Source organism: Tyto alba, unplaced genomic scaffold (assembly GCF_018691265.1).
Source record: "Tyto alba isolate M040663 unplaced genomic scaffold, T.alba_DEE_v4.0 Super-Scaffold_30, whole genome shotgun sequence".
NCBI lineage: Eukaryota > Metazoa > Chordata > Aves > Strigiformes > Tytonidae > Tyto > Tyto alba.
This window is the reverse complement of record NW_024881305.1, coordinates 4,404,031-4,428,445: the sequence shown is the minus strand read 5'-3', so window position 1 is coordinate 4,428,445 and position 24,415 is coordinate 4,404,031. Positions and strand designations below refer to the sequence as shown.

General features: G+C 59.0%; 1 protein-coding gene across 4 annotated transcripts in view; it reads right to left on the bottom strand.

Annotated features, from left to right (window-relative positions):
* The window catches only part of SOX13 (SRY-box transcription factor 13), a 40,332-nt gene extending 16,729 nt beyond the window's left edge, over nt 1–23,603 (bottom strand). For 2 of the 4 annotated variants that reach the window (XM_042800286.1, XM_042800284.1), the window contains exon 1: nt 6,840–6,984. The gene's annotated coding sequence lies outside the window, so the exon portion shown is untranslated. Of the gene's footprint in view, nt 1–6,825; nt 6,985–23,413 lie in introns of those variants that run through there. The other 2 variants (XM_042800285.1, XM_042800287.1) reach the window with 2 other exon arrangements.
* Nucleotides 23,604–24,415: the final 812 nt, after the last annotated feature.

The window sequence follows — 24,415 nt, the reverse complement described above, 5'->3', positions numbered from 1 at the left end:
AGAAAAATGAGTAGGAAAGGTCTCGAGCCTCTCCCACTTGGAAATTCACCTGCAGAGCTGCCCACGGGTGACAGCCGGCCGTGTGGGACCACACAGCACGGACTGGGGAGGACTGCCCTGCCAGTCCCTGCCCATAAATCCCCTCTTGCAGACAGGCACACTCCTGTGCAAGCCTCTGCCCCAGGGGACTGGCTTTCCGGTTGGGCGTGCAAGGTAGAACAATAGGGCCAAGCCCTCTATTGTTCCAGACAAAAGATAAGCCGGGCTCTGGCATTCCCCTCCGCCCTCGTGGGCAGGCAGCAGGCAGGGCTGCCACCCTGGGCCAGGGCAGAGGGTTTGCTAAACCATTCCCACATCAGCTCACTTTTAGGAGGTGAACCAGAGGGGTTGCCTCGGGGAAGGGCTGACCCACCACCCCCCCCACACCCCACACCCCCCGCCCAGCTGGGAGCTCGCACACCCATGCACACACACCCACCCACCCCCACCCCTCCCCATCCCAGCTCGCCCTGCCCTGCAGGCTTTGTCCCAGCTCTGGTGGTCCCCAGTTTTCTGCTGCAGTGGCCTCAGGCACCCACGCGTCCCCAGTGTCAGGACACCCAAGATGACGCCCAGCTTCTTGACAGACCTCAGTCCCGTCCTCTCCCCACCCCGAGCTGCTTCTCCTCTCTGCACCCCGCAGGGACACGTGGTGGGGACAAAGCACCCTGCCAGCCCTGGGGGTGCTGGCAGGAGGGATGTGGGTTGCCCAGCACTGGGGGACTGGCTCCCAGTGGCCTCGCCAGCCGGCGTGGGGAGCAAAGCAGACGTGCAAGGCCAGGACCGCTGGCTCTGCGCACCCCGGCACGTCCGCTGCAAACCCGTCGCCATCCCCTCGCGCAGCTTTTTTAAACAAGTGGTTTCCCCAGGCTCCGAACAAGGCCGCAAACCGGAGCCGTGCTGTGCTATCAAGCACCCAGGCAGAACGAGGGAGGAAGACTCCGGGGGTTGGGGGGGGGGGAATGAGGGCTGCTCACTGCACACCCGCACCCCCTCCAGGCACCCAGGCGAGAGCCGGCGGTGACTGCGCTGTGATGGGTGCTGAGTACAGCAGCGTGAAAAGCTGGGAAATGCCCCCGCTGCCTCCCCGCAGCGCTGCCGGCCGGGGTCTGCCGGCACTCCTGGCCCTGGCATCCCACCACGGCACCTCCCGGCCACGCTCGGCCCCGCGGAATCGGGCAGGCTGACTTTTACCTCCCAAGAATTTTGATTTCTGGCTCCCGGCCGGTAGCACCGTGGGCCCTGGCAGCAGGGCAAGGCAGCAGCCCCAGCACCGTGGTGGCGGCAGAAGCTGCTGCGTGGTGCTGCCAACACCATCGGGTATTTCTATCTACCTGCTTCTACATCTTCTCTTCCTTCTCCTGTTAGACTCTGGCTCAGCCCAGCTCACGATAACCCCATTTTGCATGGGCAAGCAGGTCAAATACCCCACTGGGCTCACTGCTGCCCCATGTTCTTTTACTTCTCTTTGCTTTTTTTAATTTATAATCTTATCCTCTTTCCTCCCAACAGACAATGAAATGCCACGAGCTGCCTTCACCAGCCAGAATTAAAAAGTAATAATTCAGGTCAGCAAATTTTGGCCCGGGCTAGTGGGTGCTCACAGGGCTCTTCCAGGCAGCCTTAATGATGAGCCACGTTATCTTGTTTCTCTCTGATAAGACACCCAGGGGTACGTGGGGGGAGGCTGCCCGGCCTCTGCAGCCACCAAGCTGCATCTTTTGTAACAGTCACATGCCTCGAGCAGGCCTGGGTGGTAATGGAGCATTAAATTATTGAGAGGCAGAATTTCAAATATTTCAGATCCATCTCCCAATTTGCATTCTTCAGCTGAAGGGCTGCAAGCAGGAGTGGGACAAGCAGGCAGGGAAGGCAGCTTCCCTCCAGTACAACATTCACAGAGTAGCTTTCCCCTTGAGAAACAACATATTTGAGCTAAAAGCAGCTGCGGAGCCTTTTGGGGTCCAAGGTGCTGGCAGGGTGCTTGGAGGCCAAGTGCCCTTAATGCTACCCTCCACTTCCAACCATGTGCTCCAGTATAAATACATATTTTCTGTATAAATGCGTTGTTGAGCCAGATTCAGCCACTGCATCCCCTACTTACATTTTTTACTGACCCGTCCAAATGTCCAGGACATTTCTGATGTGAGCCAGGACCCCGCACGGCCAGTCGTGCCCCCCGCACCTCCCCAGCCTCCCTCCCCACCGGTGGCGAGCTGGTGGGACTGGGCAGACCAAGGGCCCTTGTTTGGGGCTGGAGCAGTTCCAGCTTGGGACATGTGGTCCTGGAGCAGGTGGACACGGAGTGGGAGGGAGGGAGGGAGGGCTTCCAAGCAGCAGAAAATTTTCCAAAAGTTGATGCCTTGGACCCTGCCAACTTTCCTCGTGCTGGAGGAACCCACGCACTTCTCAGCCGTGCACAAGCAGCACCCAGCCATGAGGAGCTCCCCAGGGGCGCAGCCGGGCCCGCAGCAGTTCTACATGAGAGAGCAGATTTCACTTCTGAAGTTACTCCCCAAAAGGCGCAGGATCGGGTGAAGGCACTGAGATATTTTCCAGCAGAACTGTCATAAGCTGCAGTAATTTATTTCCCTTTTGCATGTTCTTTACTGGGTTAAAATGGGGTGGACATCAGTGATGCATCGTGCAAAACTTTTTTAAGTGGCCCAAATCTTCCTCCCCACGGTGCAATGAAACCAAAACCTCCACAAAGTCGGTGAAAAATAAAGCAGCAGAGCCTAGGACAGCCCAGCCCTGGCTGGTCAGGGGTGGCCGCGATGCTGCAAGGGACCCCCAGCCAGGGAACGCCCGACCCCAGGGCTGCCCGTCTTTCTGGGCTCTCCCTCCTGCCGAGCACAACTCCCCCGTCAGCCCCGCTGCCAGACCAGCCTGCTGTCAGACGCACAAAAAGAGGCAACTTTGACCCATCACTATTTTCTAGCCAAGGGAAAACAAAATGAAAATATTTCATCACTAGTCCCCAGTTTGTAGCGATGCTACGTTCAGCAGCACGGCCGCAGGAGAGAACAAAAGAGGCCAGCCGGCTTTCTCCACAGCATCGCAGGCTGTAGGTAGCAACTGCCCTGCCTGTGAGCGGCTTATTTTTTTTTCCATTAAGTGCATTTCTTTAGGAAAATAAGCACTACGCATTTTGCCAGCCTGGCTGGGAACTTCCAGGGTGTAAAAGCAGAGCAGAGCTGTACTGACAGCGCGTCCCTACAATCGGTCACAGCCGTCTGTTAAAGGTTGTCGCGGCGGTAATAAAAGCTTTTCTGATTTCTGCAATTACACGTGCACGCACAAAGCCAGCCCGACACAAAACTGCGGGAAGTGTTTACAATGGGATAAAGCTGGAGCAAGCAGGAACGCGGCTTCGCGGCGGGCAGACAAAGCGGGGCTCACCTCGCTCCACGCCGGCTCCACGGGACGGCAAGCAGCCACGGGCCGTGGGCTAACGGGCTGTCCTGCTGCCCCAAGGGTCTGCGGGGTCTGCAGGGAGGGACCCCCAAAGCAACGCCAGCCCGCCGGCACCACACCAAAATCCTTCAAAGTTTGGTTGGTTTTGTGGCACGCGGGGGGGGGGGGAGGACGGGCGGGATCCGGGAGCAGCCGCGGTTGCGCCGAGCGCACGGGGAGGGCTGGGGACGGCAGAGGGGACCCGGCTTCCCCGGCGCGTCCCACGCTGTGCCCCCGCGGGGATTCACTCCCCCGCACATCCCCCCCCCCCACGCTCACCAGCAAACTTCCAACACCCCCCCCCAAGCACCAGCCCCGCCACGGCCCCGAGGATGCTCCGTCCACGGGACCCAGCTCAGCCCCGCGCCCCAACCCACCCACGGCACTCTGCAAGCCCGGGAGCAGGAGGCACGCAGCCCCCCCCCCGCCCAAACCAGCCCTAACCGCTCACCTGGGGAGCACAAAGCACGCCGCTGCCGGGGCCCAGAGCCACCCTTTGGCCCCCGACCTGCTCGCGGGGTGCCTGAAGGCTGCTCGGCCCCGCAGAGTCTCGCTCCCAGGAAGGCGACGGGCGGCGCGAGTGGCAGGCTCGGGGAGCCCACCAGCAAGTAACAAATGTAAAAATAAACCCACTGAAAGACTAGATTTACTGCGCTTCCGTGTTGCCTGCACTGAGAGAAAAACCCTTCCTCTGCATCCCGAAATTAAAACCCCTCCAGCACATAACAAGTTTACGATCTGCTCCATCCCCCCAGCGTCCCACCGTGCCAGGGCACAGCTCCCCTGGCCCTCCCCCTCCCGGAAAATGGACATTTCGGCAGAGAGACAAAAAGTCCAACTATTCCCCCCGGGACATCTTGCACCCCGGGCTGGAACAAACTTTGCTCATCAGAAGGACACTCCGGGGAGGGGGTGGTTTGGGTGCTCCAATTTGGCAGGGGTAAAAAAAAGCCATGCAGGCACGCCAGAGGAGGTGAGCTGCCCGATGGCACAAAGAGCTTCAGGGAGGAAAATGGATTTTTAAAAATCCAGGATCTCTGCTCCTACCTATTACTCTGCTCCCAAGGGATTTTGCCTCCTGCGTGAGATGCCAGCTCAGATGCCAGGGTGAGCCCCCAGCCCCGCGGGAGAGCAGCCCCGGCGGTGGTTCTGCCAGTCGTGAGTGAAACAAATAAACAGCAAGAAGGGGGATGCTGGTAAAAATGTGTCACTCGCAAATGATTTAGAAAACTGTCTTTAGCCTGCCCACGTTTGTCAAAGGACAGCAGCTATTTTTAACACAAAGCCTCTGAAATCGCAGGCTTTCAAAAAAAAAAAATAAAAAAAAATAAAGTACTGTATCAGTGTCAACAGAATGGATTCTGTACAAAATTAAATTGAACTAAAAGGAAATTGCATGAATTACAAACACGAGTTATTGGCTCAATAGGAGAGAGTAACTGAGTGATATTATCTGGTCTGTGCTATGGAGAAAATCACATTAGCTGAGCTAATGGTCCTTTTTCACTCCTAAAATCTATTACTCCAGATTTGCTTTGGAAGTCAAGTGTTTTCCATGCTGAAGGTACTTCACAAGATGTAACTGAGACTCGAACAATATGTGGCCACGGTCTGTAATTTTTCCTGGGCAGCATCCCTCACTGGCACCGAAACCCCTGCATAGAACACTGGAAATCATTAGGCGGAGGTGGAAAGAAGCAAAGCTTTATTTGCGCATTTCACACGAAACCCTCTCCTTTACGGCTCCCTGGGCGACGCATCTCTCGGATTTTCTCTTCCGCCACTAACTTTGTCGGTGTTGAACTACGGGGGACCCGGGGGGCGAGCGCCCAGCTCCGGGCAGGGGCTGCGCTCCACCACCCACCTCGCTGCTCCCTGAGCCAAAATTTACCAGCACCCGTGAGGGGAGGGGCGGGCCGAATATGTGTGAAATCCCCCCAAATCCACCCCACACACACACACCCCCGCCCCAGCTGCCCCCACAGCCCTGCCAGCCACCCGGCCACAGCAGCGTGGAGCTGCCAGGGGGGCTGTGGGACCCCACAGCACCAGCCCCGCTGCAGGGAGGGCTCCGTTGTGCAGCAGCTTTGACCCCCACCCCCAGACCCAAATTTGCCCAGGACGGGTCGGACACGCGACTTTGAGGCGCAGCAGGACACGCCATGGCACCGGGGAAGGTGTAATAATCTCAGTGACAAGGTTCATCCGCCCTTAGGTGCCGGCAAGCGACGGTTTAGCGCAGACCCCAGACCCAAAGTGCCGTGCTGTCACTGCGGTTTGTTAGAACGACCCCAGCCCCTCTCGGACAGACAAACAGCCACGGGAAGTTTTCCTGCGTGGACCCCACGCCTGCTTCCCGGCGGCGCTGGGTTCTGCGGGACTGGCTGGAGCGTTGCTGAGATCACAGCGGACTGAAATCGCCTTTCCCTGCCCCAAAAAGGCGGGGGGGGGGGGGAAGGGGGGGGAAGTCGCGTGTTGGGGCAGGAGGGTCCCCTCCATCCCACGGCGGGGGCGACTAGGGATGGGGACCCCAACTCCTGAGCGCCGCAGGGTCATGGACACCCACAAACAGCCCCAAGTCCTGAGGGCACACGCGTGTGCCAGGGGCCGGGCACGACGGCCGGGCCCGTCTGTGCTGGCCCGCGGGGTCTGTCTGTCCGTCTGTCCGTGCACGGTGGTTGTGCTGTGACCCCCCCCAGTGCCGTGTCTGGGGGGGGAGAGGGGGTCCAGGGGACCCCGTGGTGGCCCGGGCTGTGTGCCGGGGACAAGGGGACCGGTCCCACCGGGGGTCGCGGGTGGGAAGGGGCGAGAAACCTTCCCGGGGGGGGGACGGGGGGTCTCAGGGAGGGGGCTTCAGTGGGGCAACGCAGGTTAATGGGAGGGGAGGGGGAGAGAATGACGTCCGTGGATTAACCCCTTGCTTGTCGGTCCTGCCCCCCCTCCCCCATCGCCCGGGGGGGGTTATCCGTGCCTTAACCCCTTGTCTGCCGGGATCTCCCTCGCCCCGGCACGGCTGCCGGCGCGGGGCGGGGGGGGGGGGCTCTCGGAGGAGACTTTGCAGCCCCTGAACTTTGCAGCGGGGACGGGGCGGTGTGGGGAATAGGCCCCGCACTCCCCCCCCTCCCCTTCCCCTTTTTCTTTCTCTTGTTTAAGCAAAGGGGTCTTGGGGGGATCCTGCCAGGCGGTGTCCCCCCCCTCAGCCCCGCTCAGCCCAGCCAGGGTCGGGGACCGCGTCCCGGGAGGATGCTCCCCGCCCCGGGGCTGTGTCTGTGCCCCGCTCCGGGCAATGCCCGTGCCCGACCCCCCCCCTTCCCCGGGTCGTGCCCCCACCCGGTCACACTCACGGCTCCGCCGCGCTGCAGCGCTGAGCCCCGGTCCCCGCCGCTGCCGGTGCCGGTGCCGGTGCGGGCTCCGTCGCCGCCGCTCCCGGCTCAGGTCCGCTCCATGTCCCCAGCGCCTCCGGTGGGAGCTGCCCCGGCGCCGGGCGGAGAGAGGGAGCGAGGAGGAGCAGGAGCAGGAGGAGGAGGAGGAGGAGGAGGAGGAGGAGGAGGAGGAGGAGGAGGAGGAGGGGAGGAGGAGAGGGAGGAGGGACACCGGTCCAGCCAGCCAGCAGCCGGCTCCGGGGCGGCCCCTCTGCCCCGTCCCCTCCCCTCGGGACCCCTTGCCCCTCCGGGGGACCCACGCGTGACACCGCCGGGAGCTCCCGAACTGCTCCCACCCTCTGCTCTGGAGTCCTGTGGCGGGGCCGAGACACCCCCAAAAACTGAGGGACGACTCAGAGGAGTCCTGGGAGGCACCCTGGGACCCCAGTCAGTGCGGGGACCAGTCCTACCCACTCCCAGCAAGGGACTGGGACAATGCCTGGCCTGCAGAGAGCACAACCCGCAGCAGCTCCGGGGGGGGGGGGGGGGGGGGGGGACGGGACTCCCAAAACCACAGCACACCAAGTGACAGACCCCAAAGCCCAACTTCCAGCCTCTCCTCCCCACATCATCCCCAATTTTTGCTCCTTCGCCCAGAGCCACAAGACCACCATGGATCTGGGAGACAAGGGGTAACCCAGCTGGGAGCTCGGGTGTACCAAGAGGGAAACAGGGCCCTGGCAGGGCCTTTGCTGCCCTCGGCTGCTGAGGAGCCCCTCCCGTGCCCCACATCCCGCACCCCCCACCCCACATCCCACCAATGGCTCTGCCAGGAATGCCATCACTCGCCTTCCCAAAGGAAAAAAAAAAAAAAAAAATCTTAATTTGGAGCAAAACGGTGCTCCAGCTGGAGAGCAAGGGGGGTGGTTTGAACAAACAAATGTTGACAAACAGTCTTTTTTGTATAATGAAATCTTTAAAATGTTATGTCAACATTGAAGAAGAACTGTTTACATTTTACCAACAGGGAAAATTCCCATTGACTCGAAGCTGTTTCCTCCCCCACACCGCTATTTTCTTCCATGAGAATTTCTTTTTTCCAAACATTGTCTTCACCCAGTCCCAGGAGCAGAAGAAAAGAGCTTGGGGTCCTGGTACTCCAGGCTCCCCCAGCCACCACGCACTAACTGGGAGCATGGGGTTTCTGGAGGGGCTCAGGCCCCCACCCCCCATATCCAGCCTCCCCTCACCCTGTCCCCATCACACAGGAATGAGCGGAGCTGGGCAGACCCAGGCAAGAAGTTATCTGGGAGAGTTTCCCATCTGGCATCTTCACCCAGAGGATTAAACACGAAGCACAACTGTGTTTGGAAAAAATGGTGACAAGTGGGCTGCACCCACAGACCCCACAACGTAAAGGAGCTCAGCGATATATGTACCCATTTCACAGATGGAGAAACTGAGGCCCTGAGAGGACAGAGCATCCCCAGGGCTGTGCAGCAAATACCAAATCTGCAGCAGGGCAGGATGCAAAGGCTGCTCACCCTGTGCCAGCCCCCCCAAACCCCTTGAAGCCCCTTCCCTAGGGAGAAGGGGGGATACTGCCTGCCCCCAGTGCCATCCCATGCTTCTTGCGCCCACCAAAGCCACCAGCCCCTCTCTGCTTGTGCTGGTGGCTTCCAACTGCTCCCACCCCTGGACTGGGAGAAGACCCTGAGAGAACACGTGAGGGAGAGGGTTATCGGTGGCCAAGCGAGCGCCGAGCGCGCAGGGACCTCCGCGCGCTCCCGGGGCTGCGGCTGCCCCAGCGAGGCCCCCCGAGCCGCTCCCGGTGCATCCCCCCCAAACTGGACAGGGAAACAATTAACAAAGGGGCCGAGGACCCGCACAACCGAGCCAAAAAAGAGGGAGCGGGAGCTTTGTTCGGGTCGTCATAGCAACAGCCAGGCCGGAGCAGCAGCCTGGACTTTCACTTTCCTTTCCTTCCTCCCCTGTTCCCGTGGCCGTGGTGGCCGTGGTGGCCTTCTCTGCCCGGTGCCTGGCAGGCCCCCCAGGTGTTAGCCACACTGTGGTCCCCTGGGTCCAGCACCACCCCCCAGATGGGTGCCAGGAGGTGGTGGCCCATCTGCCCAGGTGTCACCATGGGTCCTGTCCCCATCCTGGCTCTGCTCTTCCCCACGTCCTCCTCTGAGCCACACCAGCTCCACCCCCATCTCCTCCTCTCCATATCGTTGCAAGGCACCCCCAGGACCCATGGGGCACCCCCAGGACCCATGGGGCATCCCCTGGAGCTGCTAAGCACCCCCAGGACCCATGGGGCATCCCCAGGAGCTGCTGAGCACCCCCACGACCCATGGGGCATCCCCAGGAGCTGCTGAGCACCCCCAAAACCCATGGGGCATCCCCAGGACCCATGGGGCATCCCCTGGACCTGCTGAGCACCCCCAGGACCTGCTAAGCACCCCCGGGACCACAGGCACAAGGTGTCAGGATGGACACGACGGTGCAGACAGTCCCTGCCCTTTCTGACGGGGTCACACGGGGCCCGCTCAGCTCCTGCTCCATCTCTCCCTAACTGGCTGCACCCAGGCGAGCAACCAGGGCTGCTCCCACCCCGCAATCCCTCCCGCAGCTTTCTGCTTCCCTCAGCAGAAGGAAGCTGGGACAATGGGTGGAGGGGCCAGGAAAGCTGGTGGGGGCAAAGATCCCACCGTTGCCAGCGCAAGGGGCACGGAGGGGAAAGGCACGGCCAGCGCCCGCCTTCCTTTTCCCAAGCCCCCCACCCTGCTGCGGAGCTTGTGGTGCCGCTGGCCGCAGGAGCCGTGCCTCCTGCTTTGTGCTGGCTGCGAGTCCCGGCCTCCCCATCGCAGGATACTGGTGACTGAGTCATGGAAATGGTTCAGACAATGGCTTGGCCCCTTTATAACTGGCCGGAGGGGGCAAAGCAGGGAGAACAAATACGACCTTGCTTCCTGCACGGAAGTGGGCCCATTGTTTGGAAATGGGCATGTGCTTTGCTCCTCACCAGCCTGGGAAAGCTGCAAAGTGATTGCTAATGGGGAGCTAGCTGCGTGGCTCCCCGCCTCATGTGCCTGTGAAAATTCTAGGGAAGATGCAGATGAAGGTGCTGTCATTGCCCGTGAAGGTTGCTGCCACCCACCCCCCTGGGGGCTGTTTGGCCAGCGAGTTTTTCAACTGGCCCAAACCGGTGTGGTGGCAGTGGCCTGGTGAGCCATGGGCCAGCTCAGCTCCTCGCTGTATTGGAGGGGTTGGGCTCATTGGGCCCCTCTCCTGTCGCCCTTCCCCTGCTCCTGTCACAGCCCTCCTTCGCAGCACGCGGTAGAACAGGGGGTACCACTGGGCATCTCACAAACACCACTGACCTCACCAAAAAAAAACAAGCACGGTGCTGTCCTTGCGCTGGCCCTGGGGATGCGGAGCACCCCAAGAAGCAGCCTCAAGGCTTCAGGCAGCACAAACGGGGTGAGAGGAAGGAGAGGAGCCGGGGAGCAGCTTGACAGCCTTGATCTCCATGGACTGGGGAGATGATGGGCTTCAAATCTTGCCCAGCTCCTGCCTTGTGCATCTCACAATACCCCCATGCACATGGGACAAGGGCAAAACCCCACAGTGTCCCTGTCTGCGAGTGAGCGGCCACACTGCTCTTCTCAGAAAGGAGGAGCTGTGCCGGACTGGCGGAGTGAGCAGAGGGACCCAAAAAGGTCCCTTGTAACCCAGCAGACCCAGCGAGAAGCCCCGGGCCAAGAGGCTCCAAGGCTGGGCGCGCCGCGGCGAGGCCAGCACCGTGTCCCCGGCCGTGCCACGAGGTGAGAACCGGCTCACCGGGAGCCGTAGCAGGCGCACACGCTGTGGCCTCGCACGGGCAGACAGACAGACATCTGCAGCCCATTAAAGCCAAGCTGATAGGGCAATGCTAATAGAGAAGCTCAAACCCTCTGGAACTGTGGCGGCTCTGGGGCTGTCCTCAGTTCACCCCATTGTACCCAGCTCTCGTAGTCCGTAAGGTTGAAGGATGTGACACACCAAGGGCTCCGCCGGTGACCTGTCTTGCCGAGTTCTCTGCATCCCCAGGCGATGGGCAGCTTGTTGTGATGGTCTTGTACCTATTTTGTGCCTCACAGGTGCTGCCTTTCCCTGTGTCTGCTTCCCTGGCAGAGCTCCTACAGTCCCTGCCTGCCTTGGTTTTGGGGCTCAGGGTGGGCTTTTGGGGCTCAGGTTGGGAACACAGCTGGGTCTTGTGCACTGGGGGATGATGGCTGTGAAAGCAGCGCATCCCAAACCCTCCCCGAGCTGGCAGCTTCTCCTCCTGCCCCCGGCCCGGCGCCTGCCCTCATGGCTCCTAGCAGGGTGGTGGGTGAGCTCCACGAATTAACCTACCAATTATTTCCACCCAAACACAGCAATTTATCCTGGCTACTTCAGAGGCGTTCCCAGCGACTGGGAGCTCCGTGCTGCCTTCCCCCCTGATGCTGGCAGTGCCCGGCTACTGCAGGGAGTCAGGGCTGTGCGAGCGAGTCCGCCCACAGCGTAAAAGGCTCTAATCTGGGCATAATAAAACCAAGATGTTCCAGGATTGCTCTATGGGGAGCGCACTCGGAGCAGCTCAGCTCTTAGCCAACGCTCAGAGAGAGCTTGTCGGAAAAGCAAAGTAAAATTGAGCAAATAATGAAACTGCAGGTGAACTCCAGCTGTTGCATGAGCAGAAATACCTGGGCAAAACATTTAGAAATGACCGAAACTCTCCCTGTGGCAGGCACAGCAAAGGATGCTGCGAGTGTTTGGGCGCTGTGGGAAAATCCTGCGTGCCACTGCCCCGGCCCCCTCCCCGCCCAGCCGCCAGCCTCTGCCGAGGGCGATGTGCTGGTGAAGGAGGGTGGCTTTGGCCAGCACTGCCTGCGGGCAGGACACGGAGGAGATGTCACCACCTGGCTCACGGGGAAGGTGCGCAGCCAGGGCGGCTGATGGAGAACAGACCCGGGACTGGGGCCACATTCTGGATCTGGAAGGGGGATTTTCAGAAAGCCCCTTGGTTCTCCAGCTGCCTGAGAGCCTGCCAGATTGGCACCTCTGAAAGACGCTGAAATCACCCGCCGTTTCCAAAACCATGGCAGCTACAAGCAGCCAAAGCACCCCGGGCAGAGCGGAGTGCCTGCTGCAGCTCCGGCGGGGCTCCCGTCCCCCGCCACCGTCCTCACCCCCCGCCAGCTGCCCGACCCCGGGGGTACCCCCCACGTCCCCCTGCAAGGCGGCACGCGTAACACGGCCGGACCCATGCATGCCAACAACCCTGCCGGGGACTTTCAGCTCCAAAGAGGGATTCGACGGGGAGAGGAAACAAAGCGGCATCGCATCTCTGTAACTCTCTATTCCCAACCTGAATGCCGCTGTTGTTTTTAATCCAGGCGATGCGAATCGTCCTCCCCCGGAGCACAGGACCGAGTTAGCCACACACGGAGCACTGGCCGATGGCTCGTCTCCTAAGGGAAAGCCACGGGGTGGGGGAGGACTCCTCAGGCAGGCTGGCAGCCTCCCCAGAGCATCCCCAGCCGTCCCCGCGCCGCAGGGCTGGGGCGGCAGACGGGGCAGGGGGCTGCGCCGGGGGAGGAAAGCACAGAGGGGTGATGCTGAGCAGGCTGCGCCGAAGAGGCGCGTGGGGAAGGGAGGGAGGGGATGGCCGGACCACACAGCGGGACGGGAGGGGGCCGCGGCCGGAGGGCAGCGGGGGGGACCAAAGCCGTGTCCCCAGCCCGCTGTCCGACCTCCACGCAGCGCCCGAGACGGCACGGCGCTGGGGGGCCGAGCCCATCGCCTCCCATTCAAAGGCGAAACTGGGCTCCTGGGGCCCCCGCTCCCAGGCTCCGGCGCCCTCGGCCAGCCGGGCTCCAGCGGGGACCCGCAGCACCGCCAGTGCCACCCACCTCCCACCGGGCCGGGACCCTCCAGCTCAGCCCTGACAGAGGGGCTTTTCTTGTCCTCTGCCTTTGTTTTCTATTTAGTGCTTTTGTTCTCCCTTCTTTGGTCCTTTGTTCCAGCTTGTCCTTTGTTCCGACGCCTTTGGTTTCTCTTCCCTTTGATGCTTTGTCACTCCCTTCATCTTGGTGCTTTTCTTTCCCCGGGTTTTTAAGCTGGCGGTTGTTTTCTCTTGCTGCTCTGTGCTTGGCATTTTTATCCTTTCTCCTGCCTGGTCCACTCCTCGGGTCACATGGGCCCGGCCTGGATTGTCTTCAAATCCCCATTTGTCTTGTTTTGCTGCCTGGATTTCCCTGCCTTTATGTCCTTTCTTAAGAGACTCTTAGCGATTTCTTCTCCTCAGTGAGGAAAGTAGAGGCAGGGGGGGTCGGGGTTTAATTAATTAGTGAGTGTAATCTTTAGATGCGTGGCACTGCGGGATGTGTGAAGCATCATTATTATTGTCATTAGGATGTTAAGGGTTAGCGAGGGTTTAAATACCAGCTAATTGCAGGAAAGAACTCCAACTTTGCAAAATTATATCAGAAAGAGCCAGACTTGTTTTCACCCATCAGCCTTGTGAGAAGAGAGAAATTCCTAACACAGACAGGCAGGCAGAGGATGAGCAGAGGCAAAACATCCCAGCCCCGAGGGCTGGGTGATGGTTGGAAAGGGCTGCCCAGAGCAAGGAGTGGGCTGCTGCGCTCTCCCAAGAAGACCAAAGAGCATCATCCTGCCTCCGGGGATTTTAACTGTGGAGATTTGTGATCCCTCAGCATGGCAGAGCCCAGGGGAAGCCCGAAGGCAGAGCTGCTGCCCCAATGAAACCAGTTAAAGTCCCCAGGGTCATCGGGTTTTGCTGGTGCCCATCGCACGGCGGGGCCGATGCACCCTTTGGAAACAGGGACTTGCAGAAAGGTTTGGCCTTGCCGAGCTCCTGACACGGGACGCAGGGCGTGGGGCTGCTTCTCCGGCGAGCCACAGAGGGTACGAGGGCTTTAGCTTTGGGAGAACGGCGGTTCCTATGCCCGCTTTGCACCTCGAACACGTGTACAAACACAAGCACAAAATCAGATAGCGGGCGGTCAGGGTTAGGGAGCCGTTTCCCTGAGAACAACGTTAAGACTCCGCCGCTTTGCTTTGATTTAGTGCCCCAAATATTCCACGCACCCCCCCACACACACACACACCAGTGCTGCGTCCTCAGCGACTGGTCGTGTCATGATTCACTGGCCGAGCAGGAAAGGGCAGGATGCAACCCTGCTCAGCACAGCACCACCGGGACGTCGCATCACTCTTGCTCACCGCTGTCAAATGAAACCCAGGATCCATTTTTATGAACACCAAAACCCCCCCACACACACACACACACACCCCCGGCCCTGACACACACCATCCCGCACAGGTTTAAAGCAGCTGTAGCTGCACAACAGCTGTTGAACGGAGGAAGCAGCCAAACTTAGCAACAGGATGTACCCTCAGATAACATGATCAATATCAGAAAACGCAGCTTTTTCAAGCGAGAGCTAAACCCATCTGCTAAAACTGGGTGTCTCAGGAGATCGGCACCGATACGGGGCATCTTTGACTCTGTCTTCGCAACACCCTGATTTCTTCCCTCCCAAGTCACTTACGGTAACTGGGTGACGTCCTCATGATTTGTGGCAGCTCGTGGCGGGGTGGTGCAGGAGGGACGGCTTTCTGCGTGTGGGACCACAGGGGAAAAAGGCACAGGAGCTCCAGGAAGGGGTGGGTGATGGGGGAACATCACTCCCTGCCCAAATGGATGGATCCAGCTGTTGCTGGAAGCAGCTGGGTCCTGCAGACGGGGCGCTTTGATAAGATGCCCTGCAATAACAACCCCCACGCCGTTGTTAAATGCGCTGGTGTGTAACCGCAGCAGCGTGACCCTGGGCTCGCAATGCAGCCAGCCCATTACCAGGCGGGACCAGACATTGGGAGACAACTGGGAAGGCAAGAGCTGGACAAAACCTGTCCAAGCTCCACTGAAGCCCACAAACCATCGCAGGCACAGCAAGCGAGCTCTCCATCGCGGGCTGGGAAAGCCTGTCTGGTGGGAGCAGCCACGCACCGGCTCCCACAGCCCATCCCGAGTTGCTGCTGCTGATTTACACCAGCTGAGGATGTGGGATGCTGGGGCCAGCAATGGACTGGCAACCTGTGCAAGCAGGAGGCGAGACACAGAGGGTGCAGAGCAGAGCCCCGGTCCTGCCCCAGCCCCGTTAGCGGTGGCAGCACCCACACAGCTCCCGCCAGCCCCGGTAAAAAAAGAGAAAAGGGGATCTGCCTGCCCAGCCTTTCCTGTGGCTCCAGGTTGGTTGGCAGGAAGAGGCTGGATGGGTCGGGGACACCCTCACCCAGGCTCTGGTCTGGCAAACTGTGGCGTCTGAGCACGGCAGAGCCAAGACCTGCAGCTTAACTGCTCCAAACTGTGCCACTGCCTCATCTCACCGGGGCTGGGTGACTCCCCCACGGCCACGGAGCAGGGGATGGGTGCGGAGGGATGCCAGGGAGCCATGCCTGACAGCAGCCCGGCAGCTCTGCCAGCACCTGGGGGGAGGAGGGTTGGGCCCAGCGGGCACCTCTGACCCTGCCCCCAAACTTCAGAGATTAAACACTTAAGTGCTTGAAACAAAAGCAGCCAGAAAAAGCCATCTTTCTGGTCTGCCCGGTTCTGCTTTCAGGCCTGTAAGGGCAGCTGGTTGAGTGCGAAGAAGCTGATATGCCCTGGAACGTGAGTCATAAAACACCGCCCAGAGCCATGGGTGCCGGCCCTGCTGTGAATGCCCCGGGGGTGCTGGGGGGGCCCAGCCTGGCCCTTGCAGGAGGCGACATCGACCCGACGCTCATCCACCAGCGAAACGCGCCACCCCTGGCATCGGCGGGTCGGCTCAGCCAGCTCTGCCCACCCACCCCCTCGCTCTGCCCCGCTCTCCGAAGGGCTGAACCTGTTTTTATTACAGAGCTGGCACCGGCAAGGCAAAAAAAGAACCAAACCCCCCTCATCTCTCTATCTGCAGCCATGCAAGGAATATTGTTCAGCGCAGCACAAAAGCATCCCTGAAAATAGAAGCGCCAGGGCCAGGCCTGCCAGTGGCTGTGTGAGATAACGTCTACTTGCAAACAGTGTGCCTTTGTGCCGCTGTCACTGTCCCCATTGTTCAGGAGCCTATTGCCTCGGGGATATTGTTCCCTTCTTTTGTCTCAGCCCGGCTCCTTTTTGTTTGACTTTACTTACCATTTCATTCCTCTCCTTTGTGCTGGGGTTCTTTCTTTTGTCTCTCTCTCTCTCTCCCTTTTCTCTGTGTGATTTGTATTTAGCAATTGTTCCCGGCCTGTTGGAAACACAATGTACTCCCGATCTCTTTTCTCCTCTCCATTCATTACCTATTCAGGTGGGTTTGTCTGCCCATAGGTAATGGGGAGGAGCGGGGGGCCTCCAGGAGCTCCCGTGCTTCTGAACAAGCTGAGGCGCAGGAGGAAGCTGGCAATGGCCTTTGGGGAGAGCGGGGTCCCCGTGTCCCCGAGCCCGGCACTGGGTTCCCCTCTCCCTCCATGCCAAACACCAGCAGAAGGACAAACCGGACCCTGCTCTCGGCAGATGAGCCGAGGATGCCGACACAGCCGTGACGGTGGCCGTGTGCCACAGCCACACACACAGCTGGGAAGCAGAGGCAGGGCGAGGAGCCCCCGCTCCAGCGAGCCGCCTGCTCCGACTCCCGGAGCCGGGACGGGGATCTGAGCCCTTATCCACAGCGGATCCAAGCCCGGCCAAGCAGTCCTGGCTCTGGCATTGGTGGTCCCTGGCTAACACAACCCTGGTTCCCCCCCATCGCCGCTCTTCGGGAGCCAGTGAAGGAATGAGGAGAGCTCTCAACAGCAGGAAACACCAAGGCTGCCTCGCAGCAGCGTTCCCACCGCCCAGTGCCCACCCCCCCGCCCCCCCCAGCACCTCCCCCATGCTGCACGGAGACCGGGTGCCCTTGGAAAAGGACCCTTGGGGCTGCAGGGTGGGCACCCGCCCCTCACACTGCCAGCCATGGGTGCCCAGGGCTGCTGCAGCCCATCTGGCAAAGCAAGGCGGGGGGGATTCATCCCCTCTGGCTCCAAGACAACCCCCAGCAGCTCCTGGGGACCACAGGGATGCAAAGAGCAGCTGAAGGCTCGATCCTTGGGGGTGGCTGGATGTGGCCAGGAGACAGAGGGAAGAGAGCAGAGGCATCTGGAAAGCAGCTCAAAGGACGCCCTGCACCCCATCCCCTCCTGCCTAACTCCCCAGGCCCACGCTCCTGCGCAGCATTTGGGGGTGCCCGCAGCAACCAGGGTGGGAACAGCCGCCGGGGTTGTTTCTAACCTGAGGAGGATACACCCGGAAACCTTCAGGGAGTGCCCGTGATGGCGAGAGCTGACAAGTGGCCATCCCCGGAGACAACAAAGCCCTGCTGTTCTCCAGGGCACCGGCCACATGACCTAACGGGACTTCTTTTCCATCCCTCCCACTGATGAAACCCGGAGGATCAAAGCCTGCTAGAAGCCACCTCCTTCTCCTCTCTGGCACAACCGGCGCGGACGGGGAGGCCGTGGGGACCCCTGAGACTCACCCCGTGAGCGAGGGACGGGAGCCGTGTGAGCGGGATGGGGGGACAGCGGGCAGCGGGTCCTCGGGGACGGCGTGAGCCCCCGAAACGCAGACAGCCCCGGGGCCGCAGGACGGGGCTGCGGGGGGGGCGTGCCTGGGAATAAAGGGAGCAGACTGTGGTCTATTGTTTCATTGTTATGGCTTCAAAGGACAATGGGGCATTGTTGTCTCTGGGGATCCCATTGTTTGCTTTCGCTGCAGATCCCAGCCGCGCAGTGGATGGAGGTTTCCCGAGGGCCAAGCAGGCTCCGTGTGTGGGACACTAAATAACGAAGCAGGCATGTTTCCTTCCCCACCCCCTCCCCACCACCCTTCCTAAAAAGGCACGGCACGCTGCAGCCCGCCTGTGCCCGCACAGGCCAGGGCACGGCCCGGCACAGCACGGGCAGAGGCGTTCAGGACCACCCACCCGAGCGGGGAGCACGCAGAGAAACCCCCCACGCCCCACGTCGATGGGGTGAGAGCAGGGAGGGCTCACCCCGGAGGGGCTGAGGTCGCTCTCGCCACCCCTGCGGACTCCAGCAAACTTGTGCCAGGGCGAGGGGGAAAAAAACAAAACAAAATAACAAAACACTCAGCATTTAAGGTGGGAGCTGATGCCAGGAGCGGAGCAGGATGGAGCCCCCGCGCTGCTGCTGGCCGGCAGCCCAGGGAGGTGCCCAGGCTACAGCCGTGCTGGATGGGGCTGTGGCCTCGCTGCAATATCCCTAGGTTTTTGCTGCCTCCTCTCATCACACAGCATCCCCAGGCACGCCGAGCAAGGGGCGGTTGCTGGGGTCGGCTTCAAAGCCCGACTTGTCCATCAGGACCAAGGAAAAGGTATTTGGTCCCATCAAAGGGACTTGGGAAAGGACGATGCAGCCCTGGGTCCTCCCTTCACTGTTTGTGCAGCACCCCAGGCCCAGGATTTATTTACGTAGCTCCTTCCTATGTAAAAATAAATCTGGGTGCTATGCAAAAGCTGGGGGAGGGGGAATGGAGCAGGGAGCCATCTCTAGCCCACAGCTGAGCCCTCCGGAGCCTGCCGCTGCCCCGGCACATCAGGAGATGCCGGAGGTGGGCTGGGAGATTGATGGAGCAGGAAAGAGATATGCTCTCCCCGGAGACGCTCTTTCAGCATGAGGCTGCTCACAACAGCTGGGGAAGGGAGGAACTCAACCAGGGAGCCCAGGCTGAGCCCCGGGAGGGGGCCGGGGCCCTGCAAAGCAGCGCTGGCAAGCTCAGCTGGGGGAAGGGGACACCCACCCTGCAGAAAATCAGCCTGGGATAGCTTCACGACCGTGCCCCGCTCCTCCTGTTGGGCTCAGACCCAGCAGAGCCCCCCTTCCCAAGGGTCCGACCACCCTCCTGGATAACCCCGCAGAGACAAGCTGGAAGAGCTGCCTTGCATGCTTGGCCCCCCCTTCCCCGCTCCCCCGACTGCAGCCGTCGTGCCAGAGAGGCTGCACAAGGTCTGGGCTCAGGTCTGCTGCTGCTGAGCATCTTTCCCCACTGCCCAAACGCACCTTGGTGCTGCCTGGGCACTAGCCCACCCCCTGGTCTTGTCACCTTCAGAGGGGGAAAAGCCCAGCCCAGGCCAGCTGTAAACCCAGAGCAAGCTCAGCTCACAAGAACAAATGACAGGGTTCAGGTTTTTCAAAGAGAGGGAAGGGACTGCAGCTAATAAAGGTATAAATTCAGCTGGGTTTGTTTATATTTTAATCCTGGGAATTCCCACTGTTTCGAATCAGAAGATGAGGGTGGACCTTGCCTCTTAAGTGCCTCCAAGATTAATTTCTGGAAAAAGCACCAAGGGATTTGTTTGGGGAATCAATAGAAGCTATTTGGGAGAAACAGGTAAGGTGTGATAAGAGACAGTGGATCTTGGCACTGCTTGCGCTGCCTGCCTCTGACCAAATCCCTCAGCTCCCCTGGGCTTCACGTCTCCACCGTGGAGCAAAGGGAGGTTTCCTCCCTCGAGTAGCCGGGCTGCAGTCTGCAGAGTCCAAGCACACCGGGTACCAAGGGTACCCATCCCCTGGGGACTGCACCCCGCAGCCCTGGGAGTTCGGGCGCTGCTTTGCCTGTTTCTGCTGTGATCCCTGGGGCTCCTGGGGACTTGTTCTCATCCTCTCAGCCGCCAGCCCGGGGAAGTGGTGGTGACCAGCTCCCCATCGGGGCCGGACCGACCCCAGCCTGGGTGCACACGGGTCAGCCTGTGTTTGCAACGTGCCAACCCGACCCCAGGTGCTGGCAGCAAGCCTGTCCTGCTCCAGGGGCTCTTTCACGCTCCTGGCAAGTGTTATTTACACAAATGTGCACACACGCACATATAGACACACATGTACACCCTCTTTCCCCCTTGAATAGTGCAATTTCCTCTCTGATAAAGAGCTCCCACCGCAGCCCCCCTTTCCCTCTTCTCCGAAACTTGTGCATGTCTCATGCACCCAATTCGGAGCCCACCTTGGGCTCAGATATTATCTCACTTCCTCGATATGAATATTAGCTCTGTTGTTGATTTATGATAAAGGGATGGGCTCCAAACCACTGTACTTTGGGGAGGAGGCAGTGGTGCAGTACGGTCTGCCGTTCCCCAGCTGAGAACAAAGCCTTTTCAAGAGCGGATGCTGGTACCTGCTGCTAACTCGACAGCCCATCTCCACCAAAGCGTGGCTCCCGTTGGCGTTGCCCTCCCGTCCCCCCGACACCTGCACGTGGCAAGGCAGGGGGCAAACCCCCCCCCCAAGAGCAGCTTGGGGCTGCCTGTGCTCCGCGGGGTGACAAGCACTGGAGGGGCAGGGAGCAGCTCTGCAGGTGCCGCCGACACAAACCACGGCCAGGCACGCTGGATGGGCGCTGCAGTGGGGGACACCGGTGTCTGGGTCAAACACCTGGGGTACGGCAGCTGGTCAAACTTCCCCTCTATTCTATAGCATCTTAACGTCTAAAATGCAACTGAGACCCGGCAACCCTTCAAGATGCCTTACCAGCTGGACCTGGCCTACTTCTAGCTCAGTTTACAAGGTGAAAAACGACCACCTGAATAGCCTCCTTAACTCTTAAGCCACCCAACAGGGAGCACAGGGAAGGAGAGAAGTATCCCTGGAAAACTCAGATTTATTTACAAACCAGATTGCCTGGCAGCAGGAGAGCCAGAGACAGCAGGTCGGTGCACAGCGCTGTTCCACTCAGCTGAGGACATCACAACACTCCATCAGCCATCACCCCTCCAGGGGACTATTAGATATTGCTCCTATTTCGCAGACAAGAGACTGAAGAATAGCAGATAAGGAAAAATTCTGAAAAGCAGCAGCCAGAATCAGGGCTGGACCTGCAGGAAAGATCAGTCTGCTTTTGAAGCTCTGGCCCTTGCAGTGAGGCAAACCCTTCCGCAAACCTGATCTCATACACTTTTTCTGGTGAGACAGGCAAAACAGGGAATGGGACCAGAGTGTCCTAATAAATACTCACATGCAAGTCAAATAGACTGCCCAAATCTAAGGCTATCTCATGACTTTGTTTTAGGTCTATACCTCAAATCCTGCAGTTAGATGACAGCCTGCCCCACGGAGCAGAGCTGTAAATAACAATCTCTGTCGCAGACAAACTGGCATCGTTGCGGGAGAAGCCCAGAAAACATGACCCACCCAATGGGCAATGGAGGGAACACGGCCCAAAGACAAGTGCAGGAAAATTGGGCTTAAATATTGCAGCTCAAGGGATGGGAGGGAAAAAGATCTACAGGAACAGGGTTGGCTTTCCGGTGATGGAGTGTGCTGCGACACCTTGGTCTGAACTCCGTCCAGGCTTCTGTGCATTGGGGAATCGAGGAACAACGCCCTCCCCGAAGCCCAGGTTACTGCTGGCAAGAAAAGCAGCACCAGCGACCAACTTCAGCGAAACAAGTCCAGCTCCTTGCACGAAGGGGCCTGCTGGTATGTGAAGCAGCGGCCCGGGGGGGGGGGGGGGGGGGGGGGGGCGGGCGTTGCTGCTGCTAATGTGGCAGAGTTTCCCTGCTGAGGGCAGGCAAAATGCCCATGACTCATTTTTCCAAGAGATGTTACAAACAATAGTAACGATGCCCCTGGTGGGTATGAATGTGAAAAGGCACGGCGGGGGGGCAGCCATGCTGGGCACCTTGTGTGTGGGCTGCCAACCGAGGGTACTGCCACGAACAAAACCTGCTGGAGCCAGTTTTTGGCATTGTGTGTGACGAGAGCCCTGCTGCAGGGACTTTGGGGGAAGAAGGGTGAAATGGCTGCCCAGCAAACTCCTCTCCCCACGGCCTCCGGTCTGCCAGCGATGGGTACCAACCCCAACTTGAGCCAAAGAGGGGACCAGTTTTATTGCCCGGAGAGGAAAAAGGGAAAAACTAATCCCAAATGGTTCCATCCCCATGCAGGACTGGAACAAGAACGGGCAGGGAATTTAGGAAAGCATTAGAGCACTTTAAAGCTCCTCTCCTCCAGCTCCTGCCTCTACCCTTGACACAAGTTTTCCACATTCAGATGCTGCCCTAAGGGGACAGCTTTAAGCCGTCTGAATCCTTGACCTTCCACTGGTGTCTGTTTGATACTATTATTTTTAGGCACACAATCCTGAAAACATACCAGCACTTGAAATAAGTTCCCAGATAATGTGCACTAAAGCACGAGGCGTTGAGGCTTCAGGAGAAGGGAGCTCTGCGGGATCAAGGGTGGTGGCAGAGCATGATGGAGGGAAAGGCGGTTTGCTCCTTGGGATAGGTAGCTGTGCAGGCTGTACATCTCCCCCCCCTTTATTTTACAGACACTCAGAACGTTACAGGCCTGAAAAGATGGTAAATGCCAAAAGTAGCCTGAGCTCAGCAAGCAGCCACGGGCTACTCAAGGTGTCTGCTCCCGTTTGCAGCGATCCTGCTGACACAGTCCCATGTCCTGCCCGAGGATGGAACCCACTGCATCCCACAAAGGCTGAGCAAAAGGGTGACGATGCCTTTTAAGAGCCAGGAAGGGCACCAACCTGCAGGCAGCTGCCTGGCTCAGAGGTTTAAGGTTCAAGCATATATGAAAATCGTCCTATAAATTGTTGCATCCTACCAAAGAACCACAGAGAAACTGTTCCCCTCTGGAAAGGCAGGACCACTCTGCCTCCCTCCTTGGGCGGCTCTTTCACAAGCAGAGTCTCATCCCGCAAAAGGACTGGGCTGGGCCAGGGCAAACAATTCCCAAATGCAAAGGGGAAGAAATGCAGCCTTTTTCCCAGAACCCCAAAGCCACAGGCAGAGAAAAGGGACAAATATTTACTCAAAGCACCTTCCAGTGCTGTTAAAGTTGACAACGCTTTTAAGAAAGAAAAGAACTCAAACTCTGCAGAGCCCCACCTGGATCCGAGGGGCTCTCATCTGCCTGCCACAACCAGCACGATGGTCTCAAACCGAGGTGCTACACGGCAGAGAGCTCTGTCATATGTAACCTGTGTCGCCATCGGCGCCGAAGTGGGTCTTTTTAAGAAAGAGCGAGCTCAATTTCCACAAAACAGATATTTGAGTACGGTGAGATGGTATCTAAAACTACCATCAGCTCAATTTTTGGTTGTGACAGATCTCTGAGTGTTGGTAGCCGTAGAGAAAACTTTCTCTGGCAAACCCCGCCACAGGCACTTTGTTTCCTACAGACATACGGACACTGCAGCAGGGTGACTGCACCACAATATGACATCGCCCTGCAATAATCCAGCACGCTGGGGGACTCCTAATAATACCACCTCAAGACACCTTCTTCAGAAGGAGCCTTTACGTGCCCCCTCCTCTGACACACCCTGCCCCCCCCCTGGAGGGAAAGCAATTTGCACGTTACAGAAAAGTTCAATTTGCAAAAGCAAACGCAACAGGCTTCAAGGCAGCAGAAAGCCAAGCGATGGGAGTTTTCTAAAGACAGAGCCCAATTGTAAGCGTTCACTCTACCTTGCTCCTCCTCACTGCCTCTTGCTCAGCCAAAACCAGAACCTTCTACTCCTCATCCCCTCCTGGAGCAGGACACCCCGGGGTGCAGGTGAGCCGAGGAAGGGGGGGGGCACTCAGCAGATCCAGGCACCCTGTCCAGCTGCCGCACCATTTGAGAGCAGCCCCGCACCAGACAGCCCAGTTTGCTTTCTTCCAGGTTGTTTGGGAGCCAATAAAGCTGCTTGAATGCTGGGGAACTCTATGTTCCTGCGGAGGGTTATGACACTTAGCTGGAGGGGCAGGGGGAGCTGGCCGAGGCCGCAGCACCCCCTTCTGTCTACCGCACTCTTTTGCAGCCAGTCTGAGCCCGGCTCGGGCACTGCATGCTGCAAGCGGCTTATGAGAAGTTACCTTCTTGCTGCCTGCAGCTTGGAAACGCTCAGGAAGCTGGAAGGATTTGGGGTTAAAAAAATCAGCAAGCGTTTAGATGAGTCAGTCCTGTGGTTTTTATGAGGACAGACAAGTGCTTCTTGGGAAGGCAGTTTCGGCAAAGCCAGAATTGTTTCTGTGCCCAGTCTATGTGCTGGTAATGCCTAGAAGCTCTGTTCTTGGACCACACGCTCCATTGCCAGGCGCTCCTCAAACAATGGGGCTGTGTTTCCTCCTGGACATCCACACGCGCCTGGACTCCCCTGCAGGCTTGCTGCAGTTTTCACGGCTTCCTGCTGGGGAGCTTCTCCTTTTCTTCTGCAACTCCCCCGCGCACGTAATTGCTGCCTATTTTGGTACCTTATCACGAGATGCTTCAGAGCTGATTAGCCTGGACTTCCTTCCTCCCATCACCAACCTACTCCAATATTGACGTTCATTCGCCCTGATTTGATAATATCAAAGACCAGAGAAGCTTTAGGAGGCATTACGGTGTCTCGAAGCGCACAATTTGAAGTCGGCCACAGCACTGCTGATAAGAACGAGCTATTTCTCCTAACGTCCAACTCTCTTCAAAAAGCAGCCGCTTGCCAG